The sequence below is a fragment of the Rhinolophus sinicus genome, chromosome 8, assembly GCF_057876585.1.
Source record: "Rhinolophus sinicus isolate RSI-liver-muscle chromosome 8, RSI-T2T, whole genome shotgun sequence".
NCBI classification, from domain to species: domain Eukaryota; kingdom Metazoa; phylum Chordata; class Mammalia; order Chiroptera; family Rhinolophidae; genus Rhinolophus; species Rhinolophus sinicus.
This window is the reverse complement of record NC_142508.1, coordinates 30,587,533-30,603,652: the sequence shown is the minus strand read 5'-3', so window position 1 is coordinate 30,603,652 and position 16,120 is coordinate 30,587,533. Positions and strand designations below refer to the sequence as shown.

General features: G+C 55.9%; 3 non-coding genes across 3 annotated transcripts; all 3 read right to left on the bottom strand.

Annotated features, from left to right (window-relative positions):
* Nucleotides 1-3,212: 3,212 nt before the first annotated feature.
* Nucleotides 3,213-3,331, bottom strand: LOC148757433 (5S ribosomal RNA). The gene has a single exon (XR_016022262.1). It is a non-coding gene; the product is annotated as a 5S ribosomal RNA (ribosomal RNA).
* A 5,654-nt stretch (nucleotides 3,332-8,985) lies between these two features.
* LOC148757432 (5S ribosomal RNA) lies at nucleotides 8,986-9,104 on the bottom strand. The gene has a single exon (XR_016022261.1). It is a non-coding gene; the product is annotated as a 5S ribosomal RNA (ribosomal RNA).
* Nucleotides 9,105-14,740: 5,636 nt separating this feature from the next.
* On the bottom strand, nucleotides 14,741-14,859 carry LOC148757431 (5S ribosomal RNA). Its single transcript, XR_016022260.1, has one exon. It is a non-coding gene; the product is annotated as a 5S ribosomal RNA (ribosomal RNA).
* Nucleotides 14,860-16,120: the final 1,261 nt, after the last annotated feature.

The window sequence follows — 16,120 nt, the reverse complement described above, 5'->3', positions numbered from 1 at the left end:
CCTAAACACGAGGGAATCAGATACTCTGAGAATGATCAACCCAAACTGGATCCCCCTGGGAAGCAGAGGTGCAAAGATTACAAGCTGCACTCACTTCCCTCTCTGTTCAAATGCAATTAGTCCAGGCTCAACAGACTGGGCCTTTATTAGAATCTCAATCAGAATAGAAGCCTGGGTTACAATGAAGCTCTCCTCCAAGTGTAGTTGCAGGGCTAGATCCACTGCCCGAGGCCCCTATCAACCGAAAAAGATTCAAGCCGCCAAGCTGCTAGTACAGGGGCAACTTAAAAAGGGACACATTGCCCCCTCCAATTCTCCCGGGAATTCTCCCATTTTTGTTATTAAAAAAAAAAAAAAAAAAAAAAAAAAAAAATCTGGTAGATAGAGATTATGACAAGATTTAGAAAAAGTTAATAAAACCATGAAATGAAGGGGAGCCTTACAGACAGGCTTGCCCTGTCCTGCAGCCACACCAAAACACACATGTAAAATTGTTTTGGACTTCAAAGATTGTTTTTATACTATACCTTTAAATCCTGATGACTGCCCTGGATTTGCTTTCAGTGTTCCTTCCGTTAATTTACAAGAACCTTTTAAGAGCTATCATTGGCTAGTGCTACCTCAGGGAATGGCTAGTAGCCCTACATTATGTCAAAAACTTGTATCAGCTGCAATAAAACCTACCCGAAGGACATTTCCAGATATTTACATCATCCACTACACGGATGACATACTTCTTGCCCACTCTTGTGAACCAAAGTTGCTTGCTGCTTTTGCTCATTTACAAGAAAAGCTCCACAATTATGGGCTAGTTATAGCCCCAGAAAAAATTCAGCAAGTGCCTCCTTACTCTTATCTGGGATATTGTTTAATGCCTCAGGCCATTGTGCCTCAAAAAAATACAAATCCGGCGAGATTGTTTAAAAACGTTAAATGATTTCCAAAAGCTACTGGGAGGCATTAACTGGATTAGACCTCAGTTGCGGTTGACAACCGGTGAATTACAACCTTTGTTTAAAATATTACGTGGGGAAGCTGATCCTACTTCTCCCCGCGAGATAACACGGGGAAGAGGCTTTGCTTGTATTTCTCCAGGTCCGGAAGAAAAACCTTTGTGAATTCCTGGTCGGTGTTAAACCATACCATGAGCGACAGCCCACAGAAGAGAAGACATCTGTAGATACCCATCCACGCCCCCTACTGTTCCATTCTTGTGTTTACACCTTATGTCTCTCTGTCTGGTCCCCCAAAGATGGTTTGCAGCCAAAGACGGGTAAGATATCTCACGGGAGATACAACCTAAGCCGGGCGGAACCGAGTGGGGACCCCCAATGAGCTGCCTTAGAAGATCCAAAAAGGAGCCTTTCCTCCCCTTCCCCCTGCCTGGCAAAAGCCATTGCTGTCTCTGGCTTTCCTCTCTCACCTGATTGTGAGAGAAGTCATGAGGGCAATGAAGATCAGTTCTCTCCACTTATCTCAACAGAACTGTTACAATATGGGTGACTTGACCCTGAGAAGGTAAGACATCATGGGACTTTATGCTTCGGCTGTTAACAGACAAAGGGTGATTGGAATAAACATTTTTCTGCTATGAGGTACGAGTCTCACAGACCGTGTAAGAAAAAAATGTTACTCTTGATCTTATCCAGTTTCATAAAGAGGTCTTGACACTGCAAGAGACCTCTCCTTTAAACACCGATATAGCTGATACTCTCAACAAACTTGTCTCTAGTTTTCACAATGTATTGCCATCATACTCTTCAATGCTTCAAATTATGCCCCCCTCCCCTTGTAATTCCGCCTGTTGTGATCCTCCTGATACTATGTTTCCTCCCCTGCATCACAGAAGCTGTGATGGGGATAGTCACAGATATTTATGGAGAAATTCACAAAATAAGGCTCCACATGGCTAATAAACCAAAAGCCACTGCCCCTGTCTAACCCCGAAGGAGATCGGTAGCCAATGACGGGTAATGATCAGTGGATGTCTTACAACCTAAGACAGGAGTCGATCGCTTTGATGAAGGATATCCAATGACGGGTAAGTGAGAATGTCTGTACTGACCACCTAAGCCAGGCACGATCTCAAAAAATAAAAAAGGGGGAATTGCGGGGAGCTGGAGCATCAAGCGTTAAGAAAATGTAACTACAAGCAGAGGTTGGGAGGATGGCTGAGGGGAACTCCGATAAGCATAAAGAACAAACAGAAACAGACACCTGCTGTTCTGGGAATGGGACAATCTCAAAAGGTCTAAAGACAGTCAGGGCCAAACTTTGGAAAAACATAACTAATCTGTACTTGCTGCCTCAGCCGCTTTATGTAACCTTCCTGTTTCTGTCTGTATAAAAGAATGCTGAAAAATCAAGCAGGCGCAGCAGTCTAGTCAGAACTGCTCGCCCTCCCGATCCCATCTTTGTCTCTTGTCTATTTTCTTCTCAATCCTCACTCCCCACTTCAGGAACCGTTCGTCTCGTCGGCAGGCTCCGACATGGTGGTCTCTCCTGGAGCCCGAGGGCGTGCGGGGTGTTGGGGTGCTGCTCTCTCCGTCCCCTGGTTTGTCCCGGCTCTTTTTCCCCTGTGTGTCGGGGCCACTGCGGCCGGCGGGAACCGAGGGCTCCTGGCTCTTGTGGGAGACGGGAGGGGGCGCGCGCGCGCGCGCGCGCGCGGGGGTGTGGGGCGAGGTGCCTGCCAGCAGAGACAGAGGCCCCCGGTGGGGCGGGGCGGGTGGGCATCCCGTTTGCCGGAGGACACGCCTATCCTGTGTCTCGGGGCCCAGGTGCAGGCACAGGGATGGTCGTCCCCTGGGCTCGGGCCGAGGTGCAAAGGACCGGCACGTCCTGGGATGGAGAAAGCCTGGTGGAGGCCTGCGCCGGCAGGCAGCCCTGGGCTTGGGCTTTGGGGGCGGCGGGGGCGGGGAGCGGGAGGGAGCGCGGCGATGGCAGCGGCGGCGACGGCGGCGACCGCGGCTCGGCGAAGGGCTGCGGGCTGTCGGCCTGCGGGAGCGAAGAGGACTGAGAAGAGGGTGTGGGGGGGAGCCGGGGCCGACGGGCCTGGCGTGCGGCCCGGGCTGCGAGCTTGTAGTGCCGGGCGGCTGACCCGCCGCTGGCCAGGGGTACCTTCGGCTGGCTGGGCGGCAGAAGAGGGGCAAGGGGCGCCAGGGGTTCGGAGGGAGCCACGCCGGGGCGGCGGCGCAAAAGGAGAGGCGAGCAAAAGCCTACAGCACCCGGTATTCCCAGGCGGTCTCCCATCCAAGTACTAACCAGGCCCGACCCTGCTTAGCTTCCGAGATCAGACGAGATCGGGCGCGTTCAGGGTGGTATGGCCGTAGACGCTGGGACCCGGCTGCCGGCGCCCCAAGAGCCTGCTCCCGGCCTGCCTCGTGAGCGTGCGCCGTGCTGCTGGGCCGCTCGGGTGGCGAGCATCTCCTCGCGGGCCGGCTCCGCCGGCGCCGCGCCTCCCGCCTGCTCCCCGCCTCCCCCGGACGCCGCCGGCGTGGGCGGCGGGCTACTCTTGGCCCGCAGCGAGGCCCCTCCGCGCCACCCGTGGCTCCACGGGCCTCTGTCACTTCCCTGACGGTGACAGAAGTCTCGGCGCCCTGGCATCCTGGGACTCCCCGGGCCCCGTACGGCTTACACCCCGCCCCCCCCAACCCCGCTCACCCCCACCCCCAGCCCCACCACCCCAGACCCGCCTGGCTGCTCTGCGGTCCCCCGCTCGTGGCAAGCGAGGGGGTCGCAGGGTCCTCTCAGGCCCCTCCGGCCCTAGGCACGCGCGGCCCTGGCCCTGGCACTGGCCGGCCCCACCGACTGGCCCAAAGCCACGGGGAGCCACCCGTGCCACCAGGGTGCAGCGGCTCCAGTCTGCCGTCACCCTTCGTCACACAGCCTTCCGTCCGGGCCCTCGCCCCTCCTCAGCGACCAGCGTCCCGCCCGATCTCCGGTCCCTTCACTGGCTACACGTCACCTCTCCTGACCCAGGGAGGTGAGAGAGAGGATGAGAGAAGGCCAGAGACGGAGCAAGAGAGAGGCGGAGAGAGACAGGTGGGGACTGTGGCGACAGAGTCCCAGAGAGCCGTTTCCAGGCTCTGGGCCTCGCGTGGAGGGGTGCTGCCTCGGGTGGTGCACGGTCATCAGCTGTGACCGCTTGGCCGTCAGCTGTTGCCAGTTGGCCATAGGCCACCGGTACAGCTGCGGTGGCCAAGCTAGGAAGCGCGGATGGTGGACTGCAAATTGCAGAGGGGCGCGGATTGCAGTTGGCCGGCTTGGCGTGTCGGTCGGTTGGTGGGTCGGTTGGTTGGCAGAGAAGCGGCCGGCAGGTTGGGGATCGTGCGGCTCCGGCTTGCTGTGTCTCCGAGCCAGCCGCCCGTGAGAAATGGTGCTATGAGACCCCTATCCATGGCTCCGTTGGTGTTCCTTCTTGGCCTCGCCATATCCTGCGTTCTTGTGCGGGCAGAGGGACTAGAGTCCCCGCAGGACAGGGACCGACAGACAGAACGGGGGGGGGGGAGGAGGAGGAGGAGGAGGAGGGAGCGAGATGGAAATATACACGTATATGTGCATGTATGTATCTAGACGTACAGAGAGACATGGACAGAGACAGAGAAAGAGGGGGCTGGCACGCGGGGAGAGAGCTCCTGAGCGAGAGCCACAGCCCAACAGGCATGTCGCAGAGCCAGACGGACAGGGGGTGGAGGTTGAGGGTGGGGGGGACGCACAGGCTGGGACACGGACTGGGACGGACGCACTGAGGCTGTGTTGCGGTGGCAGCTTCTCCACCGGTGTGTGGTGGAGCCCGGGGCTGGGCTCCGCTAAGGAGGCAGTGCCCGGGCTTTGGCAGTCACCCTCAAAGCCCCCGGGGCGGGCCGCCAGGGTCTCCGGAGTGCCGGTGGGCTCCGAGCCCCGCCCAGGGTCCCGCCCGCGGGCGGAGAGTGGCAGCCCCAGGCACCCTCGTTGTGAGGGTTGTGTGCCTGCGTGCCTGCTCTTCCCCTTGTGGTGGTGTGGGGAGCTGGAGCATCAAGGGTTAAGAAAATGTAACTACAAGCAGAGGTTGGGAGGATGGCTGAGGGGAACTCCGATAAGCATAAAGAACAAACAGAAACAGACACCTGCTGTTCTGGGAATGGGACAATCTCAAAAGGTCTAAAGACAGTCAGGGCCAAACTTTGGAGAAACATAACTAATCTGTACTTGCTGCCTCAGCCGCTTTATGTAACCTTCTTGTTTCTGTCTGTATAAAAGAATGCTGAAAAATCAAGCAGGCGCAGCAGTCCAGTCAGAACTGCTCGCCCTCCCGATCCCATCTTTGTCTCTTGTCCAATTTTTTCTCTCAATCCTCACTCCCCACTTCAGGAACCGTTCGTCTCGTCGGCAGGCTCCGACAAGTGGCGCCCGAACAGGGACCTGACTACTGGGGAATCAGTGAAGGACTCCGCTTGCAAACGAGACGCGTCGAATAAGGTTAGTGAAAGCGGTGAGATACCATAGTCGGGAGTAAAATAAAATGGGACAGGGTAACAGTAAAAGGCTGTTTACTCACATGTTAAGGAGCATGCTAAAAGCTAGAGGAGTTAAAACCAGTGAAGCACAGTTGCTTCGATTTTTAGAATTTGTAGTACAAATATGTCCCTGGTTCCCCGAAGAAGGGACTTTAAACTTAGAAACTTGGGAAAAGGTGAGAGAGCGTTTACAGGGATATTATGATGCTCGTGGACCCTCTGAAGTACCAGTAGATACTTTTTCCTTATGGAATTTGGTTAGGGATGTGATCGATCCTAGACACGAGGGAATCAGATACTCTGAGAATGATCAACCCAAACTGGATCCCCCTGGGAAGCAGAGGTGCAAAGATTACAAGCTGCACTCACTTCCCTCTCTGTTCAAATGCAATTAGTCCAGGCTCAACAGACTGGGCCTTTATTAGAATCTCAATCAGAATAGAAGCCTGGGTTACAATGAAGCTCTCCTCCAAGTGTAGTTGCAGGGCTAGATCCACTGCCCGAGGCCCCTATCAACCGAAAAAGATTCAAGCCGCCAAGCTGCTAGTACAGGGGCAACTTAAAAAGGGACACATTGCCCCCTCCAATTCTCCCGGGAATTCTCCCATTTTTGTTATTAAAAAAAAAAAAAAAAAAAAAAAAAAAAAAAAATCTGGTAGATAGAGATTATGACAAGATTTAGAAAAAGTTAATAAAACCATGAAATGAAGGGGAGCCTTACAGACAGGCTTGCCCTGTCCTGCAGCCACACCAAAACACACATGTAAAATTGTTTTGGACTTCAAAGATTGTTTTTATACTATACCTTTAAATCCTGATGACTGCCCTGGATTTGCTTTCAGTGTTCCTTCCGTTAATTTACAAGAACCTTTTAAGAGCTATCATTGGCTAGTGCTACCTCAGGGAATGGCTAGTAGCCCTACATTATGTCAAAAACTTGTATCAGCTGCAATAAAACCTACCCGAAGGACATTTCCAGATATTTACATCATCCACTACACGGATGACATACTTCTTGCCCACTCTTGTGAACCAAAGTTGCTTGCTGCTTTTGCTCATTTACAAGAAAAGCTCCACAATTATGGGCTAGTTATAGCCCCAGAAAAAATTCAGCAAGTGCCTCCTTACTCTTATCTGGGATATTGTTTAATGCCTCAGGCCATTGTGCCTCAAAAAAATACAAATCCGGCGAGATTGTTTAAAAACGTTAAATGATTTCCAAAAGCTACTGGGAGGCATTAACTGGATTAGACCTCAGTTGCGGTTGACAACCGGTGAATTACAACCTTTGTTTAAAATATTACGTGGGGAAGCTGATCCTACTTCTCCCCGCGAGATAACACGGGGAAGAGGCTTTGCTTGTATTTCTCCAGGTCCGGAAGAAAAACCTTTGTGAATTCCTGGTCGGTGTTAAACCATACCATGAGCGACAGCCCACAGAAGAGAAGACATCTGTAGATACCCATCCACGCCCCCTACTGTTCCATTCTTGTGTTTACACCTTATGTCTCTCTGTCTGGTCCCCCAAAGATGGTTTGCAGCCAAAGACGGGTAAGATATCTCACGGGAGATACAACCTAAGCCGGGCGGAACCGAGTGGGGACCCCCAATGAGCTGCCTTAGAAGATCCAAAAAGGAGCCTTTCCTCCCCTTCCCCCTGCCTGGCAAAAGCCATTGCTGTCTCTGGCTTTCCTCTCTCACCTGATTGTGAGAGAAGTCATGAGGGCAATGAAGATCAGTTCTCTCCACTTATCTCAACAGAACTGTTACAATATGGGTGACTTGACCCTGAGAAGGTAAGACATCATGGGACTTTATGCTTCGGCTGTTAACAGACAAAGGGTGATTGGAATAAACATTTTTCTGCTATGAGGTACGAGTCTCACAGACCGTGTAAGAAAAAAATGTTACTCTTGATCTTATCCAGTTTCATAAAGAGGTCTTGACACTGCAAGAGACCTCTCCTTTAAACACCGATATAGCTGATACTCTCAACAAACTTGTCTCTAGTTTTCACAATGTATTGCCATCATACTCTTCAATGCTTCAAATTATGCCCCCCTCCCCTTGTAATTCCGCCTGTTGTGATCCTCCTGATACTATGTTTCCTCCCCTGCATCACAGAAGCTGTGATGGGGATAGTCACAGATATTTATGGAGAAATTCACAAAATAAGGCTCCACATGGCTAATAAACCAAAAGCCACTGCCCCTGTCTAACCCCGAAGGAGATCGGTAGCCAATGACGGGTAATGATCAGTGGATGTCTTACAACCTAAGACAGGAGTCGATCGCTTTGATGAAGGATATCCAATGACGGGTAAGTGAGAATGTCTGTACTGACCACCTAAGCCAGGCACGATCTCAAAAAATAAAAAAGGGGGAATTGCGGGGAGCTGGAGCATCAAGCGTTAAGAAAATGTAACTACAAGCAGAGGTTGGGAGGATGGCTGAGGGGAACTCCGATAAGCATAAAGAACAAACAGAAACAGACACCTGCTGTTCTGGGAATGGGACAATCTCAAAAGGTCTAAAGACAGTCAGGGCCAAACTTTGGAAAAACATAACTAATCTGTACTTGCTGCCTCAGCCGCTTTATGTAACCTTCCTGTTTCTGTCTGTATAAAAGAATGCTGAAAAATCAAGCAGGCGCAGCAGTCTAGTCAGAACTGCTCGCCCTCCCGATCCCATCTTTGTCTCTTGTCTATTTTCTTCTCAATCCTCACTCCCCACTTCAGGAACCGTTCGTCTCGTCGGCAGGCTCCGACATGGTGGTCTCTCCTGGAGCCCGAGGGCGTGCGGGGTGTTGGGGTGCTGCTCTCTCCGTCCCCTGGTTTGTCCCGGCTCTTTTTCCCCTGTGTGTCGGGGCCACTGCGGCCGGCGGGAACCGAGGGCTCCTGGCTCTTGTGGGAGACGGGAGGGGGCGCGCGCGCGCGCGCGCGCGCGGGGGTGTGGGGCGAGGTGCCTGCCAGCAGAGACAGAGGCCCCCGGTGGGGCGGGGCGGGTGGGCATCCCGTTTGCCGGAGGACACGCCTATCCTGTGTCTCGGGGCCCAGGTGCAGGCACAGGGATGGTCGTCCCCTGGGCTCGGGCCGAGGTGCAAAGGACCGGCACGTCCTGGGATGGAGAAAGCCTGGTGGAGGCCTGCGCCGGCAGGCAGCCCTGGGCTTGGGCTTTGGGGGCGGCGGGGGCGGGGAGCGGGAGGGAGCGCGGCGATGGCAGCGGCGGCGACGGCGGCGACCGCGGCTCGGCGAAGGGCTGCGGGCTGTCGGCCTGCGGGAGCGAAGAGGACTGAGAAGAGGGTGTGGGGGGGAGCCGGGGCCGACGGGCCTGGCGTGCGGCCCGGGCTGCGAGCTTGTAGTGCCGGGCGGCTGACCCGCCGCTGGCCAGGGGTACCTTCGGCTGGCTGGGCGGCAGAAGAGGGGCAAGGGGCGCCAGGGGTTCGGAGGGAGCCACGCCGGGGCGGCGGCGCAAAAGGAGAGGCGAGCAAAAGCCTACAGCACCCGGTATTCCCAGGCGGTCTCCCATCCAAGTACTAACCAGGCCCGACCCTGCTTAGCTTCCGAGATCAGACGAGATCGGGCGCGTTCAGGGTGGTATGGCCGTAGACGCTGGGACCCGGCTGCCGGCGCCCCAAGAGCCTGCTCCCGGCCTGCCTCGTGAGCGTGCGCCGTGCTGCTGGGCCGCTCGGGTGGCGAGCATCTCCTCGCGGGCCGGCTCCGCCGGCGCCGCGCCTCCCGCCTGCTCCCCGCCTCCCCCGGACGCCGCCGGCGTGGGCGGCGGGCTACTCTTGGCCCGCAGCGAGGCCCCTCCGCGCCACCCGTGGCTCCACGGGCCTCTGTCACTTCCCTGACGGTGACAGAAGTCTCGGCGCCCTGGCATCCTGGGACTCCCCGGGCCCCGTACGGCTTACACCCCGCCCCCCCCAACCCCGCTCACCCCCACCCCCAGCCCCACCACCCCAGACCCGCCTGGCTGCTCTGCGGTCCCCCGCTCGTGGCAAGCGAGGGGGTCGCAGGGTCCTCTCAGGCCCCTCCGGCCCTAGGCACGCGCGGCCCTGGCCCTGGCACTGGCCGGCCCCACCGACTGGCCCAAAGCCACGGGGAGCCACCCGTGCCACCAGGGTGCAGCGGCTCCAGTCTGCCGTCACCCTTCGTCACACAGCCTTCCGTCCGGGCCCTCGCCCCTCCTCAGCGACCAGCGTCCCGCCCGATCTCCGGTCCCTTCACTGGCTACACGTCACCTCTCCTGACCCAGGGAGGTGAGAGAGAGGATGAGAGAAGGCCAGAGACGGAGCAAGAGAGAGGCGGAGAGAGACAGGCGGGGACTGTGGCGACAGAGTCCCAGAGAGCCGTTTCCAGGCTCTGGGCCTCGCGTGGAGGGGTGCTGCCTCGGGTGGTGCACGGTCATCAGCTGTGACCGCTTGGCCGTCAGCTGTTGCCAGTTGGCCATAGGCCACCGGTACAGCTGCGGTGGCCAAGCTAGGAAGCGCGGATGGTGGACTGCAAATTGCAGAGGGGCGCGGATTGCAGTTGGCCGGCTTGGCGTGTCGGTCGGTTGGTGGGTCGGTTGGTTGGCAGAGAAGCGGCCGGCAGGTTGGGGATCGTGCGGCTCCGGCTTGCTGTGTCTCCGAGCCAGCCGCCCGTGAGAAATGGTGCTATGAGACCCCTATCCATGGCTCCGTTGGTGTTCCTTCTTGGCCTCGCCATATCCTGCGTTCTTGTGCGGGCAGAGGGACTAGAGTCCCCGCAGGACAGGGACCGACAGACAGAACGGGGGGGGGGGAGGAGGAGGAGGAGGAGGAGGGAGCGAGATGGAAATATACACGTATATGTGCATGTATGTATCTAGACGTACAGAGAGACATGGACAGAGACAGAGAAAGAGGGGGCTGGCACGCGGGGAGAGAGCTCCTGAGCGAGAGCCACAGCCCAACAGGCATGTCGCAGAGCCAGACGGACAGGGGGTGGAGGTTGAGGGTGGGGGGGACGCACAGGCTGGGACACGGACTGGGACGGACGCACTGAGGCTGTGTTGCGGTGGCAGCTTCTCCACCGGTGTGTGGTGGAGCCCGGGGCTGGGCTCCGCTAAGGAGGCAGTGCCCGGGCTTTGGCAGTCACCCTCAAAGCCCCCGGGGCGGGCCGCCAGGGTCTCCGGAGTGCCGGTGGGCTCCGAGCCCCGCCCAGGGTCCCGCCCGCGGGCGGAGAGTGGCAGCCCCAGGCACCCTCGTTGTGAGGGTTGTGTGCCTGCGTGCCTGCTCTTCCCCTTGTGGTGGTGTGGGGAGCTGGAGCATCAAGGGTTAAGAAAATGTAACTACAAGCAGAGGTTGGGAGGATGGCTGAGGGGAACTCCGATAAGCATAAAGAACAAACAGAAACAGACACCTGCTGTTCTGGGAATGGGACAATCTCAAAAGGTCTAAAGACAGTCAGGGCCAAACTTTGGAGAAACATAACTAATCTGTACTTGCTGCCTCAGCCGCTTTATGTAACCTTCTTGTTTCTGTCTGTATAAAAGAATGCTGAAAAATCAAGCAGGCGCAGCAGTCCAGTCAGAACTGCTCGCCCTCCCGATCCCATCTTTGTCTCTTGTCCAATTTTTTCTCTCAATCCTCACTCCCCACTTCAGGAACCGTTCGTCTCGTCGGCAGGCTCCGACAAGTGGCGCCCGAACAGGGACCTGACTACTGGGGAATCAGTGAAGGACTCCGCTTGCAAACGAGACGCGTCGAATAAGGTTAGTGAAAGCGGTGAGATACCATAGTCGGGAGTAAAATAAAATGGGACAGGGTAACAGTAAAAGGCTGTTTACTCACATGTTAAGGAGCATGCTAAAAGCTAGAGGAGTTAAAACCAGTGAAGCACAGTTGCTTCGATTTTTAGAATTTGTAGTACAAATATGTCCCTGGTTCCCCGAAGAAGGGACTTTAAACTTAGAAACTTGGGAAAAGGTGAGAGAGCGTTTACAGGGATATTATGATGCTCGTGGACCCTCTGAAGTACCAGTAGATACTTTTTCCTTATGGAATTTGGTTAGGGATGTGATCGATCCTAAACACGAGGGAATCAGATACTCTGAGAATGATCAACCCAAACTGGATCCCCCTGGGAAGCAGAGGTGCAAAGATTACAAGCTGCACTCACTTCCCTCTCTGTTCAAATGCAATTAGTCCAGGCTCAACAGACTGGGCCTTTATTAGAATCTCAATCAGAATAGAAGCCTGGGTTACAATGAAGCTCTCCTCCAAGTGTAGTTGCAGGGCTAGATCCACTGCCCGAGGCCCCTATCAACCGAAAAAGATTCAAGCCGCCAAGCTGCTAGTACAGGGGCAACTTAAAAAGGGACACATTGCCCCCTCCAATTCTCCCGGGAATTCTCCCATTTTTGTTATTAAAAAAAAAAAAAAAAAAAAATCTGGTAGATAGAGATTATGACAAGATTTAGAAAAAGTTAATAAAACCATGAAATGAAGGGGAGCCTTACAGACAGGCTTGCCCTGTCCTGCAGCCACACCAAAACACACATGTAAAATTGTTTTGGACTTCAAAGATTGTTTTTATACTATACCTTTAAATCCTGATGACTGCCCTGGATTTGCTTTCAGTGTTCCTTCCGTTAATTTACAAGAACCTTTTAAGAGCTATCATTGGCTAGTGCTACCTCAGGGAATGGCTAGTAGCCCTACATTATGTCAAAAACTTGTATCAGCTGCAATAAAACCTACCCGAAGGACATTTCCAGATATTTACATCATCCACTACACGGATGACATACTTCTTGCCCACTCTTGTGAACCAAAGTTGCTTGCTGCTTTTGCTCATTTACAAGAAAAGCTCCACAATTATGGGCTAGTTATAGCCCCAGAAAAAATTCAGCAAGTGCCTCCTTACTCTTATCTGGGATATTGTTTAATGCCTCAGGCCATTGTGCCTCAAAAAAATACAAATCCGGCGAGATTGTTTAAAAACGTTAAATGATTTCCAAAAGCTACTGGGAGGCATTAACTGGATTAGACCTCAGTTGCGGTTGACAACCGGTGAATTACAACCTTTGTTTAAAATATTACGTGGGGAAGCTGATCCTACTTCTCCCCGCGAGATAACACGGGGAAGAGGCTTTGCTTGTATTTCTCCAGGTCCGGAAGAAAAACCTTTGTGAATTCCTGGTCGGTGTTAAACCATACCATGAGCGACAGCCCACAGAAGAGAAGACATCTGTAGATACCCATCCACGCCCCCTACTGTTCCATTCTTGTGTTTACACCTTATGTCTCTCTGTCTGGTCCCCCAAAGATGGTTTGCAGCCAAAGACGGGTAAGATATCTCACGGGAGATACAACCTAAGCCGGGCGGAACCGAGTGGGGACCCCCAATGAGCTGCCTTAGAAGATCCAAAAAGGAGCCTTTCCTCCCCTTCCCCCTGCCTGGCAAAAGCCATTGCTGTCTCTGGCTTTCCTCTCTCACCTGATTGTGAGAGAAGTCATGAGGGCAATGAAGATCAGTTCTCTCCACTTATCTCAACAGAACTGTTACAATATGGGTGACTTGACCCTGAGAAGGTAAGACATCATGGGACTTTATGCTTCGGCTGTTAACAGACAAAGGGTGATTGGAATAAACATTTTTCTGCTATGAGGTACGAGTCTCACAGACCGTGTAAGAAAAAAATGTTACTCTTGATCTTATCCAGTTTCATAAAGAGGTCTTGACACTGCAAGAGACCTCTCCTTTAAACACCGATATAGCTGATACTCTCAACAAACTTGTCTCTAGTTTTCACAATGTATTGCCATCATACTCTTCAATGCTTCAAATTATGCCCCCCTCCCCTTGTAATTCCGCCTGTTGTGATCCTCCTGATACTATGTTTCCTCCCCTGCATCACAGAAGCTGTGATGGGGATAGTCACAGATATTTATGGAGAAATTCACAAAATAAGGCTCCACATGGCTAATAAACCAAAAGCCACTGCCCCTGTCTAACCCCGAAGGAGATCGGTAGCCAATGACGGGTAATGATCAGTGGATGTCTTACAACCTAAGACAGGAGTCGATCGCTTTGATGAAGGATATCCAATGACGGGTAAGTGAGAATGTCTGTACTGACCACCTAAGCCAGGCACGATCTCAAAAAATAAAAAAGGGGGAATTGCGGGGAGCTGGAGCATCAAGCGTTAAGAAAATGTAACTACAAGCAGAGGTTGGGAGGATGGCTGAGGGGAACTCCGATAAGCATAAAGAACAAACAGAAACAGACACCTGCTGTTCTGGGAATGGGACAATCTCAAAAGGTCTAAAGACAGTCAGGGCCAAACTTTGGAAAAACATAACTAATCTGTACTTGCTGCCTCAGCCGCTTTATGTAACCTTCCTGTTTCTGTCTGTATAAAAGAATGCTGAAAAATCAAGCAGGCGCAGCAGTCTAGTCAGAACTGCTCGCCCTCCCGATCCCATCTTTGTCTCTTGTCTATTTTCTTCTCAATCCTCACTCCCCACTTCAGGAACCGTTCGTCTCGTCGGCAGGCTCCGACATGGTGGTCTCTCCTGGAGCCCGAGGGCGTGCGGGGTGTTGGGGTGCTGCTCTCTCCGTCCCCTGGTTTGTCCCGGCTCTTTTTCCCCTGTGTGTCGGGGCCACTGCGGCCGGCGGGAACCGAGGGCTCCTGGCTCTTGTGGGAGACGGGAGGGGGCGCGCGCGCGCGCGCGGGGGTGTGGGGCGAGGTGCCTGCCAGCAGAGACAGAGGCCCCCGGTGGGGCGGGGCGGGTGGGCATCCCGTTTGCCGGAGGACACGCCTATCCTGTGTCTCGGGGCCCAGGTGCAGGCACAGGGATGGTCGTCCCCTGGGCTCGGGCCGAGGTGCAAAGGACCGGCACGTCCTGGGATGGAGAAAGCCTGGTGGAGGCCTGCGCCGGCAGGCAGCCCTGGGCTTGGGCTTTGGGGGCGGCGGGGGCGGGGAGCGGGAGGGAGCGCGGCGATGGCAGCGGCGGCGACGGCGGCGACCGCGGCTCGGCGAAGGGCTGCGGGCTGTCGGCCTGCGGGAGCGAAGAGGACTGAGAAGAGGGTGTGGGGGGGAGCCGGGGCCGACGGGCCTGGCGTGCGGCCCGGGCTGCGAGCTTGTAGTGCCGGGCGGCTGACCCGCCGCTGGCCAGGGGTACCTTCGGCTGGCTGGGCGGCAGAAGAGGGGCAAGGGGCGCCAGGGGTTCGGAGGGAGCCACGCCGGGGCGGCGGCGCAAAAGGAGAGGCGAGCAAAAGCCTACAGCACCCGGTATTCCCAGGCGGTCTCCCATCCAAGTACTAACCAGGCCCGACCCTGCTTAGCTTCCGAGATCAGACGAGATCGGGCGCGTTCAGGGTGGTATGGCCGTAGACGCTGGGACCCGGCTGCCGGCGCCCCAAGAGCCTGCTCCCGGCCTGCCTCGTGAGCGTGCGCCGTGCTGCTGGGCCGCTCGGGTGGCGAGCATCTCCTCGCGGGCCGGCTCCGCCGGCGCCGCGCCTCCCGCCTGCTCCCCGCCTCCCCCGGACGCCGCCGGCGTGGGCGGCGGGCTACTCTTGGCCCGCAGCGAGGCCCCTCCGCGCCACCCGTGGCTCCACGGGCCTCTGTCACTTCCCTGACGGTGACAGAAGTCTCGGCGCCCTGGCATCCTGGGACTCCCCGGGCCCCGTACGGCTTACACCCCGCCCCCCCAACCCCGCTCACCCCCACCCCCAGCCCCACCACCCCAGACCCGCCTGGCTGCTCTGCGGTCCCCCGCTCGTGGCAAGCGAGGGGGTCGCAGGGTCCTCTCAGGCCCCTCCGGCCCTAGGCACGCGCGGCCCTGGCCCTGGCACTGGCCGGCCCCACCGACTGGCCCAAAGCCACGGGGAGCCACCCGTGCCACCAGGGTGCAGCGGCTCCAGTCTGCCGTCACCCTTCGTCACACAGCCTTCCGTCCGGGCCCTCGCCCCTCCTCAGCGACCAGCGTCCCGCCCGATCTCCGGTCCCTTCACTGGCTACACGTCACCTCTCCTGACCCAGGGAGGTGAGAGAGAGGATGAGAGAAGGCCAGAGACGGAGCAAGAGAGAGGCGGAGAGAGACAGGCGGGGACTGTGGCGACAGAGTCCCAGAGAGCCGTTTCCAGGCTCTGGGCCTCGCGTGGAGGGGTGCTGCCTCGGGTGGTGCACGGTCATCAGCTGTGACCGCTTGGCCGTCAGCTGTTGCCAGTTGGCCATAGGCCACCGGTACAGCTGCGGTGGCCAAGCTAGGAAGCGCGGATGGTGGACTGCAAATTGCAGAGGGGCGCGGATTGCAGTTGGCCGGCTTGGCGTGTCGGTCGGTTGGTGGGTCGGTTGGTTGGCAGAGAAGCGGCCGGCAGGTTGGGGATCGTGCGGCTCCGGCTTGCTGTGTCTCCGAGCCAGCCGCCCGTGAGAAATGGTGCTATGAGACCCCTATCCATGGCTCCGTTGGTGTTCCTTCTTGGCCTCGCCATATCCTGCGTTCTTGTGCGGGCAGAGGGACTAGAGTCCCCGCAGGACAGGGACCGACAGACAGAACGGGGGGGGGGGAGGAGGAGGAGGAGGAGGAGGGAGCGAGATGGAAATATACACGTATATGTGCATGTATGTATCTAGACGTACAGAGAGACATGGACA